The sequence below is a fragment of the Amblyomma americanum genome, chromosome 10, assembly GCF_052857255.1.
Source record: "Amblyomma americanum isolate KBUSLIRL-KWMA chromosome 10, ASM5285725v1, whole genome shotgun sequence".
In the NCBI taxonomy this organism is placed as follows: domain Eukaryota; kingdom Metazoa; phylum Arthropoda; class Arachnida; order Ixodida; family Ixodidae; genus Amblyomma; species Amblyomma americanum.
Genome location: NC_135506.1, coordinates 80,628,525 through 80,643,106, shown reverse-complemented (window position 1 = coordinate 80,643,106; position 14,582 = coordinate 80,628,525). Strand labels below are relative to the sequence as shown.

General features: G+C 47.1%; 1 pseudogene; it reads left to right on the top strand.

The window, feature by feature from the left end:
• The first annotated feature begins 11,982 nt into the window (after positions 1-11,982).
• LOC144108452 (sentrin-specific protease 1 pseudogene) lies at positions 11,983-12,705 on the top strand (annotated as a pseudogene).
• The last annotated feature ends 1,877 nt before the right edge of the window (positions 12,706-14,582 follow it).

The following is a 14,582-nucleotide window of genomic DNA, read 5'->3' as shown; positions in this document are numbered from 1 at the left end:
CGTGGAAGCGACCATTACCCAATCCTGATATCGGCTTTCCAAGTGCAGAGGAACCCAAAGAAATTCCTTATAAAATCTACAGACTGGGACGCATACAAGGACGCTGTAAGCAGAGGAGTTACTGCGGCAGCTCGCAATGAGGAATTAGCATCGACAATTGCGTATGGTCTGAGGGCGAGTACACAAATTACAGCTAAAAATGATAACCTACCTTCAAATGATGACACATTCCAAAGGCTTTGCGCTATACGCAGGCGAGCTGAAAGGAAAGCTCTGCGCACAAAAATCCTCGGTGACCTACGTGCATGCCGACGGACACAGCGTAACATTCGACGCTACATGGATAAACTCAGTCGGCAAAAGTGGCGTGACTTTTGTTCTACGCTGGATGTGCGCAAAGCAGTAACCAATATTTGGCGGATAGTTAGAAGTATGCGCACGCCACTTCAACAACTCCCCCCCTTCGCTGCACTTTCCCTTCACGAACAAAAATCTATAAGTCTCAGAAGAATACTGCAAGCTGCGGTCGGCAGGGTCAGGGCATTCGACACTCTCCGCAGATGGTCAAACAGGCATCCCAAAGGCGGCAGTGCCAGCGTTAGACCTGCCTTTCACTATGGAAGAACTATCCACAGCTATCGCGGAGAGAAACAGGCACACGTCTCCGGGTCATGATGAGGTGACTTATGACGCCATTGCAAAGCTACCCCACACCTCCCGTCTTTGACTCCTGGAGTATTACAATTCTTCCTGGATGGCTGGTGAGGTCCCCACGGAATGGAAGCTGGCAAAAATCATGCCCGTTTTGAAACCCTGTAAGCAGCCAACAAGCTACGCATCATTCCGGCCCATTGCCCTACTGAGCTGCGTAGGTAAGCTCATGGAGCGCATGATCTGCAAGCGCATAACTTGGTTCCTAGAAAGCCGAAATGGGTTCCCCCAAGAAATGAACGGGTTCCGTCAAAACAGGTCTGCGACTGACAATATTATCGCCCTCGTCTCATCAATTGAGGAGTACCTTCATGCTGGGTACATCCCAACAGCCGTTTTCCTAGACATCAAGGCCGCTTTTGACTCCGTCTTTCATCATGCAATTCTCGCAGCCTTTGGCAGTCTTGGCCTTGTTGGAAGGCTATACAAGTGGATTGGGCATTATTTAAAAGAACGACAAATTTTTATTACCACTCCAAACGGTCCAACACGCTTTCACGCAGTGGAGAGGGGCGTACCAAAGAGAGCGGTGCTCAGCCCTCTCCTGTTCAATATTGTCCTCATTCACATAAGAAGACACCTTCCGCGAGGGGTCCGCATAACAATTTATGCTGATGATATCTGCATCTGGACCGCGTCACGTTCGCGCTATATTACCCAGCAACGTCTTCAGAGAGCACTATTGCACATTTCGATGTACCTGGCTTCCAGAGGTCTTCGTCTCTCGCCAGAAAAGAGTGTTGCAATGGGGTTTACAAGAAAAACGATGACCCGATATCCGCTGCTCCTAGGCGGACGATCGCTGCCATATGTACGATCTCAGCGATTCCTGGGTGTTGAAATCGACTATAATCTGTCATGGTCACCTCAGATCAAAAACCTCCGTGCGAGGATTACTGCAGCATCGCAAGTATTCAGGTTCATGGCGGGAACAAGGTGGGGTAGCAACTGCCGATCAATGCTTCTGCTTGAAAAAGCCTACGTTGAAGGAACCTTGCGCTACTGTCTACCAGTGCTTCAAAGATTATCTACATCAAGCAATAAGACTCTTAATGCCGCTCGGAACAACTGCCTGCGAATATGTCTTGGCCTCCCAAAGGGTTCCTCCGCAACAGGAACAGTAGCGGAGGCAGGATGTCTCCCACTAGAGGTAATTGCCGCCCAGGAAACTATGCGTGCCCATCTCCGCCATGTCCTGCAAGGGAAGAAGCACTTCCTACACCGTATCCACATAACTCACAGCAACTCTAGCTTTGGCCAGGCAGTGCAGCTCCTGCTCCTTCCTACTATTATTCAGCCACAGAAACTACTCCCTCTGGCCTTTCCTCCATGGACACTCTCTCCTCTAAAGGTGAAGAAGTCTGTTCCAGGTGTGAATGCAAAGAGCCGCATGCCACAGGCAGCACTTCTGCGAGCTACTCTCGCCTACTTAATCGAAGAATATACGCAGCACACTCATATCTTCACCGATGGTTCAACTACTAAAGAAACTTCTTGTGGCCTTTATGTGCCCTCAACAGGCCATGCCCTTTCTTACCGGCTGCAGCGGAGGACCACTTCTACAACAGCTGAGCTTCACGGCATTAAGGAAGCTGTTTCTTATATCCTGCGCCGATCCGCCGGCCGTTGGGTTACCTTCACCGATTCAAAAGCATCTCTGCAGATCCTGGCCAACCTGCTGAAGAAAACGAATCACCAGCCAGTTTCCCTGGACATTAGGTATATCCATCATTTAGCTATTGCCGCAGGCCACTGCATAACATTTCAGTGGGTGCCTGCTCACCGTGGCATTATGGCTAATAAAAAAGCAGTTGAAGCGGCCTAAAGGCCATCAACATCAGAGATACATTCGAAGTTTTCTCACGAAATCTGATGCGTCCCAAATGGCTTAAAGTTTTGCGTACGAAAAAACGTATCGGCTTTGGAGTTTGCCGACACATCAGCACCAATTTCTTCACTCAATCGACCCACATCTTAGATCAAGACTCTCAAACAGAATTCCTCGACAACTCGAAACACTTTATCACCGACTTCGTCTGAATGGTGCATATACAAACGGCCTGCGATACCGTTTTGGACAAATGAACAGTCCGCATTGTGACAACTGTGGCTCGATAGAAACTGTGGAACATATCCTGCTTGAATGCCCTGCGTATGCTAACGAGCGTGCGTACTATGAACATTGCATGCAGAAGCTCTGCCCAGTGCCCCTAACAATGGGCAAAGTTTTAGGCCCCTTAGCCTGCTTCAGGCAACAGAGACTTGCAATGAACTTTCTTTTAACATATTTAAAAGACATTGGACATCTCGATAAGCTCTAAATTCACTTGCAGGTTACCTTCATGCATTCTTCTTGCAGTGAACTTCGTCAGCCCATTTGTCGGACTATGCACTCCATCATTCCATAGGTTACATCAATACTCGCCACTGCATCCTTAGTACCCATTTCGTGGCTGCATTTTATCTTCTTTTTTTCCCCTTCCACCTCTTCACGCTGCTCTCCTTCAGTCTTTATCTCCCAAATTCCCCTCCCTACGCAGAGTAGCATGAAAGCGATATTGAAACGCCGGCTAAATTCTCTGTTTTTTCATTAAAGAGTCTCTCTCTGTCTCTCTCTCAGTCGTCTATGCTTATGAGCGCTTAGAATCTAAACAACCGGTTGACGACAGCACACTTGCAGAGATGTTAAAACTGATACTTGAGTTAAATAACTTCGAGTTTAATGGCCAGCACTACGTGCAAACAAGTGGAACGTCAATGGGAACCAAAATTGAACAAAATTACGCTAATATATTCATGGCTGTGCTTGAGACGAAATTCCTGAACAATTTTTCCTTTAATCCAATATTTTACAGAAGATTCATCGATGACATATTTATGGTCTGGACACATGGTGAAGAAAAACTCACTATGTTTATTTCGGACTTCAACAGCACTCATCCTAACATCTCGTTTTCGTCGTCGCCTTCATCCTCGACAATGAATTTTCTTGACGTCCAGGAGACCATCACGAATAACAAACTTGAGACAACAGTCTACAGAAAACCCACCGAGCGTCACCAGTATCTGCACTACCAGAGCAGTCACCATTGTAAAACATCCATCGCTTACAGTCAGTTCCTCCGTTTCCGTAGGATTTGCTTTAAAGTAGGCGACTTTGAATCAAACTGCGAGCAACTCCGTGTGGACCTAGCACGACAGAGGCACCCATTGTCAGTCATCGACGATTCAGTCAAGAAAGCTTCGAAGCATGACCGGCGCGAACTCATGAATGGCAAAAAGCAGCCACGCCCGGACTATCAAGTCAATCCGGTCCTTACCCAATCGGCTTCAATGCTCAATGTTAGCACAATTCTTAAAAAAAACCACAACATCCTTCAACAGAGTGAAAAGATGAAAGAAGTTATCCCTGATCCCCCACGTGTTGTGTATAGGCGCGCAAGGAACATCCAGGATATGATAACATCGTCTACAATCGGCAACCGTAGCTTCAGAGGATCCGCGCCATGCCATAAAACTAGGTGCAAACTCTGTCCGATGATGACAACAACAACCAGTGCTAAAATCACAGCGTCATCCTTCTCATTTAAGATAAAAGGTAACTTTTCATGCGACAGCGCTAATGTTGTCTACCTCCTGGAATGTGGCACCTGTAAAGCTCAGTACGTAGGGCAGACAGTTAGACCATTCAGAATTCGCATCAACAACCACAGATCACATGGCGGACACAGCCAAATCTCCCACTTTCAAAACACATCAACAACCTTGGGCACCCATTCGATAACTTTACAGCTATTGTACTCCAATCGGGGTTCAAAACAAATTATGACCGCGAGAGCTGTGAATCGTACCTTATTCACAAATTTAACACAGTCTCGCGCGGCATTAACGAAACAGTAGGCCGGCTATCATGCTTACACACTCAATAGATGTAACAAATAGTTATCCCAGACTCCTGGAATAATAATTATCCCAGACTATCAAAAATAATTATCCCAGACTCATAGAACGGGCGGCAGCATGCATAACAAGCATAGCTTCCGAGGTGTTTTCCTTTTTTCACTTGCATTGTCCCACATTTACTGCTATTTTCTTTCCCCTTTTAATTATTATTATTCTAATCTTGTATTGTCGCGCATTGTATTATATTGTCACCCATTTACTGTTATTCCCCCACATTTTTTGCTGTCATGTCGGTCTTCGCTTCATACATTGATGAATTGTTTACTCTGAATGGTCATTTGTCTTGCGGTAGATTGTACTTCCGACTCATTGCAGTTCGCTTCTGGTGTTGGATTTATTGTTGGCCTTGTCTTTTGTCTGTATCTGTATGCGTGTGTATGGAGTGCCCTTCTAAGCATTGATTAGGAACTTGTATTATTTGATTTCTCCCGTTTTTACACAACCCTTGTGTGAACGGATATTTCCATGTCTTGTACAATGGCTCTTCTTTCCTTTTTTTCCCTAATTTTCTTTCTTTTTCTTATTCTTTTTGTCTTTGTGTTTTTGCTTCTTTTTTCTCTTCTTTTTTTAGAGGCCTCTTTGGAATTCCTCTTTACCCCCTGCCTTCCCCCTACCAGTTCCTCTGGAATGTTGCCTTCTGCATGTACAGGGGTCAAGCCCTTCATGCTTGTCACCAAAATGCACCCTTCACCCCTTTCCAAAGCAGCCCTGAGGTGGTACAAAAGAATCTCCCCCTTTTTTATTTTTTTTCTTTTTTTTTCATTTTTAATGTCCTATTTTGTATTCTCTCGTGTTGCCACCACCCTTCTCTGAATGCATATTACCAAGCCTTGTACAATGGCTCTTCTTTCCTTTTTTCACTACTTTCCTTTTTTCTTTTTTCTTTTTTTCGTCTTTTTTTCTTTATTAGAGGCCACGTTTGCATTCCTCTATACTCCCCCTCCTTCCCCCCTACCAGTTTCTCTGGAATGTAGCTTCCTCCTTGTACAGGCCCCGCCGCGGTGGCCCAGTGGTTAGGGCGCTCGACTACTGATCCGGAGTTCCCGGGTTCGAACCCGACCGCTGCGGCTGCGTTTTTATGGAGGAAAAACGCTAAGGCGCCCGTGTGCTGTGCGATGTCAGTGCACGTTAAAGATCCCCAGGTGGTCGAAATTATTCCGGAGCCCTCCACTACGGTACCCCTTTCTTCCTTTCTTCTTTCACTCCCTCCCTTATCCCTTCCCTTACGGCGCGGTTCAGGTGTCCAAAGATATATGAGACAGATACTGCGCCATTTCCTTTCCCCCAAAAACCAATTATTATTATTATTATTATTGTACCGGGGTGGAGCCCTTCACGCTTGTCACCAAAATCCTGAGAGGAGCGACACCTCGAGGGCCTTTTCAAGGCAGCCCTGAGGTGGTGGGAAAGAATCTCCCTTTTGATATTTTTATTATCTTAATCTTATTGTTCTTTGTTATAAAAAAAATCGGCCTCTCCAGAACACCTGCACCAATTCTCTCTCTTCCTTTGTTAAAAAAAATGTTCTTCCTGGTGTCTTCCCTCCCCTCCAAGTGTTCTGAACTAGTGCTATGCTGTAAACTTCTAAACGTTGTACCTCGCGCATTCTCTATAAAAACTGCGTGTTTCAAACGCTGTACTACACTCGAAAAAGGCTGTTCCTCCAGCCGAAACGTCGTCAAGTAAATCCTGTTATGTTTCTTCAATTTTGGTGATTTTATATTATATTTACCAAATCAGCTGCCAGAAATCACTTTGGTATATATATATATATATATATATATATATATATATATATATATATATATATATATATATATATATATGGCCAGCATGGCCAGTCTTCAGCCAGTAGGCCGGCCCGTGCACTTTCCTTTCCTTCCCAGCAGAACAGCAACTTCAGTGTATTGCAGTCGTTATGGAGAGCACGACAGACACGCAACAACGACAGAACGAAGCTAGGAACAGAGAACGTGCTCAAGAGACGTCAGAAGAACGCTCCGAGCAACTCGAGAAGCGTTGTAACGAAGATGCGGCTAGAAGGCGTCATGCCACGTCCCGGAATGACTGTTCAACTGGTTGGTTGGATTTATGGAAAATAAAATTGCGCAGTATCTGTCCCATATATCGTTGGACCTCTGAACCGCACCGTAAGGAAAGTGATAAAGGAGGGAGTGAAAGAAGAAAGGAAGAAAGAGGTGCCGTAGTGGAGGGCTCCGGTATAATTTCGACTACCTGGGGAAGATTAACATGAGCTGACATCGCACAGCACACGGGCGCCTTAGCGTTTTGCCTCCATAGAAACGCAACCGCCGCGGTCGGGTTCGACCCTGGGAATTCCGATCAGTAGCGAGAGCCCTAACCACTGAGCGACCGCGGCGGGTTAATCTTCAACTGCGTAAAAGACCAGTTTGAGTGCTCAGGAGCTTCGGAATGAGACGCTGCGTAGACGACGTGCCGAGTAAACAAAGGTTTCGCAATTCAACTAGGGTTAACCAGAGCTAAACCAAAGCCAAAATTTTGAGCTTCACCTCCATCGAAACGCAACCGTCGCGGTCGGTTTCGAACCCGGGAACTACGGATCAATACTACGGATCAGGACACGAGCGCATTACCTAATGAGCCACCCCGGCGGATTCCTTCCTTACCTTCGTTATTGAGTGTATCTTTATTTGTAAAATACTATTTTATGCCAAAAAGCATGCTGTCGCCCGAGAAAAAAATGCGCATTTTCGTTCCTCAAATTTCGTCAAAACGAATAATGTCTTCACGAGGTATAGAGCGTAGTTTATTCTAGGGTGCACTATAGCAGAGGCCGTAATAGTGGCCCGCTTGAACTACTTTTCTCGGCAATGCTCCAGCGGCTATGCAGGAACAGAAAGGGTACGGGCACAAAGCCCATTTCCTTCCCTTTCCTTCCAAGCTTAAACCACATTGCCGAAAGAAAAGTTGGGAGTGGCTTAGCTCGGCTATGACAGGATATACGCAGCGAAAGCTAGGGCTCAGCATGGTTAGTCTTGGTTAATCTTGATTGCAAGCCCAGGTTAGTCTGGTTGTCTAGCTATGTTGTTGCATTAAAGACGACACAACTGTGGTTGTGGACCACGCGATCTCGCGAGCTCTCCTTTTCAACCCTCCGACATGTTAAGAGGCATGCGACGAAGCTGGTGAAGCGAGAGGAGGCGAGCGCAACGACGAGGAACGCGGTGTGACGTCATACCGAACGGCAGCGGCGGCGAGCCGCGCAGTGTTACATCATGCCAGAAGGCGCGGCGAGCACACAAAGCATAGTAGCCGTCTCACATAGCTCAGTGGACACTCGAACCGCGCTGTAAATAAAGGAATAAAGAAGTGAGGGAACGAAGAAAACGCGGTTCGAGTGTCCACAGAAATATGTGAGGCGCGCGTTTTGACGTGATGTGCTTCCTTGGAGGGCGGAAACGGCGAAATGCCCAAGTTCACAGCCAGTAAAGCTTTCGCTTTAAGAAAAAAAATTGTCTCCGGCAGTTTCGCTTCTTCCTTCGTACATCCACAGCAAATCGGCATTCTACAGCACCCCCCCACACACACACACACAGAGAAAGCCCGAGCGTTGCACAGCCTTTGTAGATGCATGGGGGGGGGGGGGGGGCACATTCTTTACATGCAAGCGATTAAGCGAATTGAGGGAAGAGCCACATCGTGCTGCGAAGCGTTTCGCAAGCTTTCATTTCAAATGCGTTTTGAACTGCCGACAAAAATAATAATAATAATAATTGGTTTTTTGGGGAAAGTAAATGGCGCAGTATCTGTCTCATATATCGTTAGACACTTGAACCGCGCCGTTAGGAAAGGGATAAGGGAGGGAGTGAAAGAAGAAAGGAAGAAGGAGGTGCCGTAGTGGAGGGCTCCGGAATAATTTCGACCACCTGGGGATCTTTAACGGGCACTGGCATCGCACAGCACACGGGCGCCTTAGCGTTTTTCCTCCATAAAAACGCAACCGCCGTGGTCGGGTTCGAACCCCGGAACTTCGGATTAGTAGTCGAGCGCCCTAAACACTGAGCCACCGCGGCGGGTCCGACAAAAAGGCTTGAAATCGCTTTTGGTTGTCGGCAAACATTAAAAAGTGTTATATATACGCTTTATCTTGTCACTTGTTCTCATATTTCAAACATTAAAAAGTGTAATAAATACACATTAGCTACCCACCCCGATGGCTCAGTGGATAGGGCGCGCGGCTACTGATTGGTGCTCCCGGGTTCGAACTCGACCCCTGTGGCTGCGTTTTTATCTAGGCAAAGCGTTAAGCCGCCCGTTTGCTGTGCGATGTCAGTGCACGTTAAAGAACCCCAGATGGTCAAAATTATTACCGAGCCCTCCACTACGGCGCATCTACCTTTCTTCTTTCACCCTCTCCTTTAACACTTCTCTTACGACGTGGTTCAGGGGTCCGCCGATATATGAGACAGATACTGCGCCATTTCCTTTCCCCAAAGAATATTATTATTATTATTATTATTATTATTATTATTATTATTATTATTATTTATACACATTATACTGTCACTTATTCTCATATTACATTACAAAAAATATACGTCTTGCTTTTTAAGTATTTTATATTTCTTAAAGATATAAGAATAAAAATAATGCCTATATATACTCTTTTTAAATATTGTAGAACACAAAAAACCGGTTCAAGCACTTATATTTTGCCACCAACATTGCCAACGTAAAGGCGGCCGTGTGCCGGGAAATGTCAGTGCAAGTTAAAGATCCTCTGGTGGTCGAAATTATGTCAGAGACCTCCACTACAGCACCTCTCTCTTCGCTTCACCGTCTTCTTTATGCTTTACCTTATAACGGCGCGCTTCAGGTATCCACCGAGAATTTTGAGGCACTTACAGCGGCATTTTCTTTCCTCAAAAACAATCACTTTTCATTTTTTTTCAATTTAAGCTTTGAACACCAATTTATGATAATTTCATTTTTAAAACAAAATTTCTTACATGCGGCTTACAAACGCAGGTACTGTGGCAACGCGGGGCTGTCTAATTCAGAAGCTGTGCTGCCACCGCGAAGTATTTCCAATCTGGAGAGGCTGTATGATCTGTGGCGGCGGGAATAAATTGGCTGTTGGGGAAAGGAAAGCGGGCAGTATCTCACACCTCGGCTGAAACTTTAAGCGCGGCGAAAGGGAAGGGATAAAGGAGAGGCTGAGAGAAGAGAGACAGAAATAGGGGCCGTAGGGGAGGGCTCCGGAATATATAATTTCTAACACCTGGTGACTTTAGCGGCATTTACATAGCAGACCGCACGGGCGCCTTTGCGTTTCCCCTCCATCAAAACGCGGCCGCCACGATATTGCGATATTTATTTTTTGACAACCAGGAAGAAGTGACGTCGACCAAACAGGCCGAAGAAATCCTGAGCCATGAAATATAAAAACACCAGCACTGTGGTCTTTGGCGATATCAGAAGCGTTTGTTGAGGGGTTCTGAGAGGAGTGCGCAAAACTTGCTTCACTCGCCTTGCGCGTCTCAGGACGGTTGTGCCTTCTCGGGGTCGCCTTTCACGTGTGTAACAGTCGGCCACTGTTGGACCATCGGCGAGGTGTTCGGAAAGCCAGAGCCTGTCAACACCTCCTAGGTAATACGAACGCTGACCGTGCAGAGCGGGCAGCAGTTTTGCGTTTGTCGTCCGCTAGCGCCGTTACCCTCGCTGACTGCTCTGGGTCTCCTGACAGTTGCAAAGGGACGCCTCAAACTGCTGTTCAGGACGCATTCTTTGAAGATTGATCCAGTCTGAGCACTAACGAGGTGTTGCAAAAGCCACAGCCCGTCGGCACCTACGAGGTAAGACGAACGCTGACTGTTCAAAGCGGGCAGCAGTTTTGGTTTTAGTCAGCCGCTAGCCTCGTGACGTTCCCTGACTGCTCTGTGTCTCCTGTCAGTTGCAGAAGCACGCTTCAACCTGTCGATCGGGACAGATAGTTTAAAGAGTTATCCAGTCTGTTTGAGCACTAACGAGGTGCTGCGAAAGCCACAGCCCGTCGGCACCTACGAGGTATGACGAACGCTGACCGTTCAAAGCGAGCAGCAGTTTTGGTTTAAGTCAGCCGCTAGCCCCGTGACGTTCCCTGACTGCTCTGTGTCTCCTGTCAGTTGCAGAGGAACGCCTCAAACTGCCGTTCCTGCAGGACGCACTGTTTGAAGAGTGATCCAATCTGTTTGAGCACTAACGAGGTGTTGCGAAAGCCACAGCCCGTCGGCACTTACGAGGTAAGACGAACGCTCACCGTTCAAAGCGAGCAGCAGTTTTGGTTTAAGTCAGCCGCTAGCCCCGTGACGTTCGCTGACTGCTCTGTGTCTCCTGTCAGTTGCAGAAGCACGCTTCAACCTGTCGATAGGGACAGATAGTTTGAAGAGTTATCCATTTTGTTTGACCATCAACGAGGTGTTCGAAAAGCCACAGCGCGTCTTCTCCTCCGAGGTAAGACGAACGCTGACCGTTCAAAGCGAGCAGCAGTTTTGGTTTAAGTAAGCCGCTAGCCCCGTGACGTTCCCTGACTGCTCTGTGTCTCCTGTCAGTTGCAGAGGGGCGGCTCAAACTGCCGTTCAGGACGCATTGTTTGAAGAGTGATCCAATCTGTTTGAGCACTAACGAGGTGTCGTGAAAGCCACAGCTCGTCGGCACCTACGAGGTAAGACGAACGCTGACCGTTCAAAGCGAGCAGCAGTTTTGGTTTAGGTCAGCCGCTAGCCGCGTGACGTTCCATGACTGCCCTGTGTCTCCTGTCAGTTGCAGAGGGACGCTTCCACCTGTTGGTCGGGACAGATAGTTTGAAGAGTTATCTATTCTGTTTGACCATCAACGAGGTGTTCGAAAAGCAACAGCGCGTCTTCTCCTCCGAGGTAAGACGAACGCTGACCGTTCAAAGCGAGCAGCAGTTTTGGTTTAGGTCAGCCGCTAGCCGCGTGACGTTCCATGACTGCCCTGTGTCTCCTGTCAGTTGCAGAGGGACGCTTGCACCTGTTGATCGGGACAGATAGTTTGAAGAGTTATCTATTCTGTTTGACCATCAACGAGGTGTTCGAAAAGCAACAGCGCGTCTTCTCCTCCGAGGTAAGACGAACGCTGACCGTTCAAAGCGAGCAGCAGTTTTGGTTTAAGTCAGCCGCTAGCCCCGTGACGTTCGCTGACTGCTCTGTGCCTCCTCTCAGTTGCAGAGGGATGCTTCAACCTGTCGACAAGAACAGATTGTTTGAAGAGTGATCCTGTCTCCTGAGCGCCCCTGTGCAAACCTGAAGTGAAAACATGGCGGCGATGACCGTCGCAGCCGACCTCGAGGGAGACGTCAGCTATAGTAGCCGACTCACTTCTGCCATGCAGGAAGAAGTGTCTGAAGCGCTGAAGCCGGGCCCACCGGAACAGGTTCTGGTCGAGGCCTTCTCTATGGCTATCACTCGACATGACATAGCCACGCTAGGAGAAGGCAAGGGACTTAATGACAATATTGTGAACTTTTACCTGGCCATGATTGCGCAACGCTCCAAGAGGCAAGGCGGTCCGGCTGTGTACGCGTTCAGTACTTTTTTCTTCACCAAGCTGCATAGCTGTGGACCTGACGGCGTGAAACGCTGGACGCAAGGCGAAGACCTCTTCGCTTACGACATTCTACTGGTGCCCGTGCACTCCGAGGACCCGTCCCACTGGTGTCTCGCCGTGGTGGATTTCTGCACGCCCGAGATGGTCATCTATGACAGCCTGGGTCCGCGCGATGAGCATGCCAACATCATCGATGATTTGGCGGACTACCTGGAAAAGGTGAGCCACTGGCGTGACTGCGACCTGGACTGGAGCGGCTGGTATTTTTACCCATCCAATGTGCCCCTCCAGAAGGACACCTTCGACTGCGGCGTCTTCCTGTGTCAGTACGCTGAGTGTCTCACCCGGGATGCACCAATTTTGTTCAAGGAGAAGCACATGCCGTACTTCCGCGGCCGTATTGTGTACGAGATTTTACACCGCCGGCTCCTCTCATGGTGAAGCCTACTTACAACATGCCTCGTTTCAAGCGTCCGTGCACCCAGAATATATTTTCAGTTTGATTGTACTTATGTATCTTAAGTGCGGTTTTTATGTGATTTGGTGTAATTGCTGTTATTGAGGTTTGCGCCATTGTTGATTTTTTTTCATATCTACTGCCCCTAGTTATTCATTCTGTATATTGCAGTGCGTGAGCAGCTACTTCCCGGTTTACTAGCGTTCGTCCTTTTTGCTTTTTTATGTCGATAGTGTCGATTGCTTTTGCTTTTTCATGTCGATTGCTGAGTGTGCATTGCGTGATGGTAGAAATGTTATTGGAAGAGACGGAACTGGTGAGGGCGAAGACTATGCAGTGGAGGTCTCAGACATAATTTCGGCCGCCTGGTGTTCAACTTCCTCTGATAGCGCACACTACGCGAAACTTTTTCTATTGCCGTCGAAAATACCCGGTTCACAATCTTGTAAATATTTTATCATCGTCTGTTCGAAGATTATGCTCAGATTTTTTTATGTCTCTTGCTAATTTGTAATAATTTCTTCATTGATTTGCGACCACGCTGATCAGAGTTCAGTTCTACGTTTTTCAACGTTTTGTGAGTTGACAGTGCTTATGCATATTTATTGTGATTGATTGTTAGATCTGTTTTTGTGTGAAAAATTGGCTATTGTATTCTTCGCGATACGTACCAATTGACACCCAAGTAAAGCTCCAGTTTGGTTATAGAATTCTTGGTCACCCCTCGGAGTTTGCCTTTATTCGAATGTGTACAAACCTCTTCGGTCGTTGAGGTTCGGTTGCTTGCTATTGTCTGATAATATTTGATTCCGTAGCTTATTTGTTTTCCAATAAGATTTAACTTTACAGTTTTCATAATTAACTTTTTACAATTTTCCTGTCGCCTGTCAGTGCAAATCCGGCGGAGATTCCATCTTTTGCATATGCGAGGATGTGCAATCAAGATGAGCTGGCCAGCTTTTTTTCAAATATTTCTCTACAGCCCGATTTAAACTGTTTAGCGCTCTTTTAAGAAGTTTAAGCCCTAGAGACATTTGTGGCATTGGTTCATTACATTTATTTCGCATAGGAATCAACCACATAGTTTATATGTTCTCGACGTATTGATCTGGTGGGACCGTATTTCTATTTGCGAAGCGTTTTCCCTATTTCTATACTGTAAGGAGGAGGTGATGGAGAAAGACGAGGTGCGGTAACTGTCTCGCCATAAGTGTAGACTTGAGCTTTAAGGAACTCTCTTAAATTGTGAAAAAAGGTAAGTGCGCGGCCCTGGTGGTGATGACATGGATTCGCCAAGATTCATATTTTGAAAAGATTGTTGCCAGCGTCACATTTTCACACGCCTGCCACTTTCTGTCGCGACATGTGACGCCGCGACTTAAATCCGCTGCTAAAGAAAATATAAACTGTACAGAGAACCCAAGCAGCACAGATCATCGGCCCAGTATTGCAAGAGGATGGTGCCATCCTGGTCCTTTGTAGGGCCAACTTTGCCTATACAGTTCCAATGTTGGGCCAATTGTGCTGCTTGGGAAACCTGAGGAGCAAGGTACCTGAATCACAGCAAAAAGCCATCCGCCTGGCGGAAGTAGCCGCGAGCAATCAACGCCTCTTTGCCTGCTTCAAACCGCGGAGGTCCCAGCCCCCGTCAACCAGGCCTGCGTGCCGGGGACGGGGAGTAGGCGGCCTCCTTATCTGGTTGATATAAACTTGGTATTATCAACCTCATCATCTCAATCGTCCTCCGCAGCTCAGTTCGCTCACTGCCGCATGGATGGAGGACCAACCGATGGAAAGGAAGCGAAATAATTGTAGAAACAAGCGCATAAAATGCGGCCCTTTTTCGTTTAGAATGAAAGAA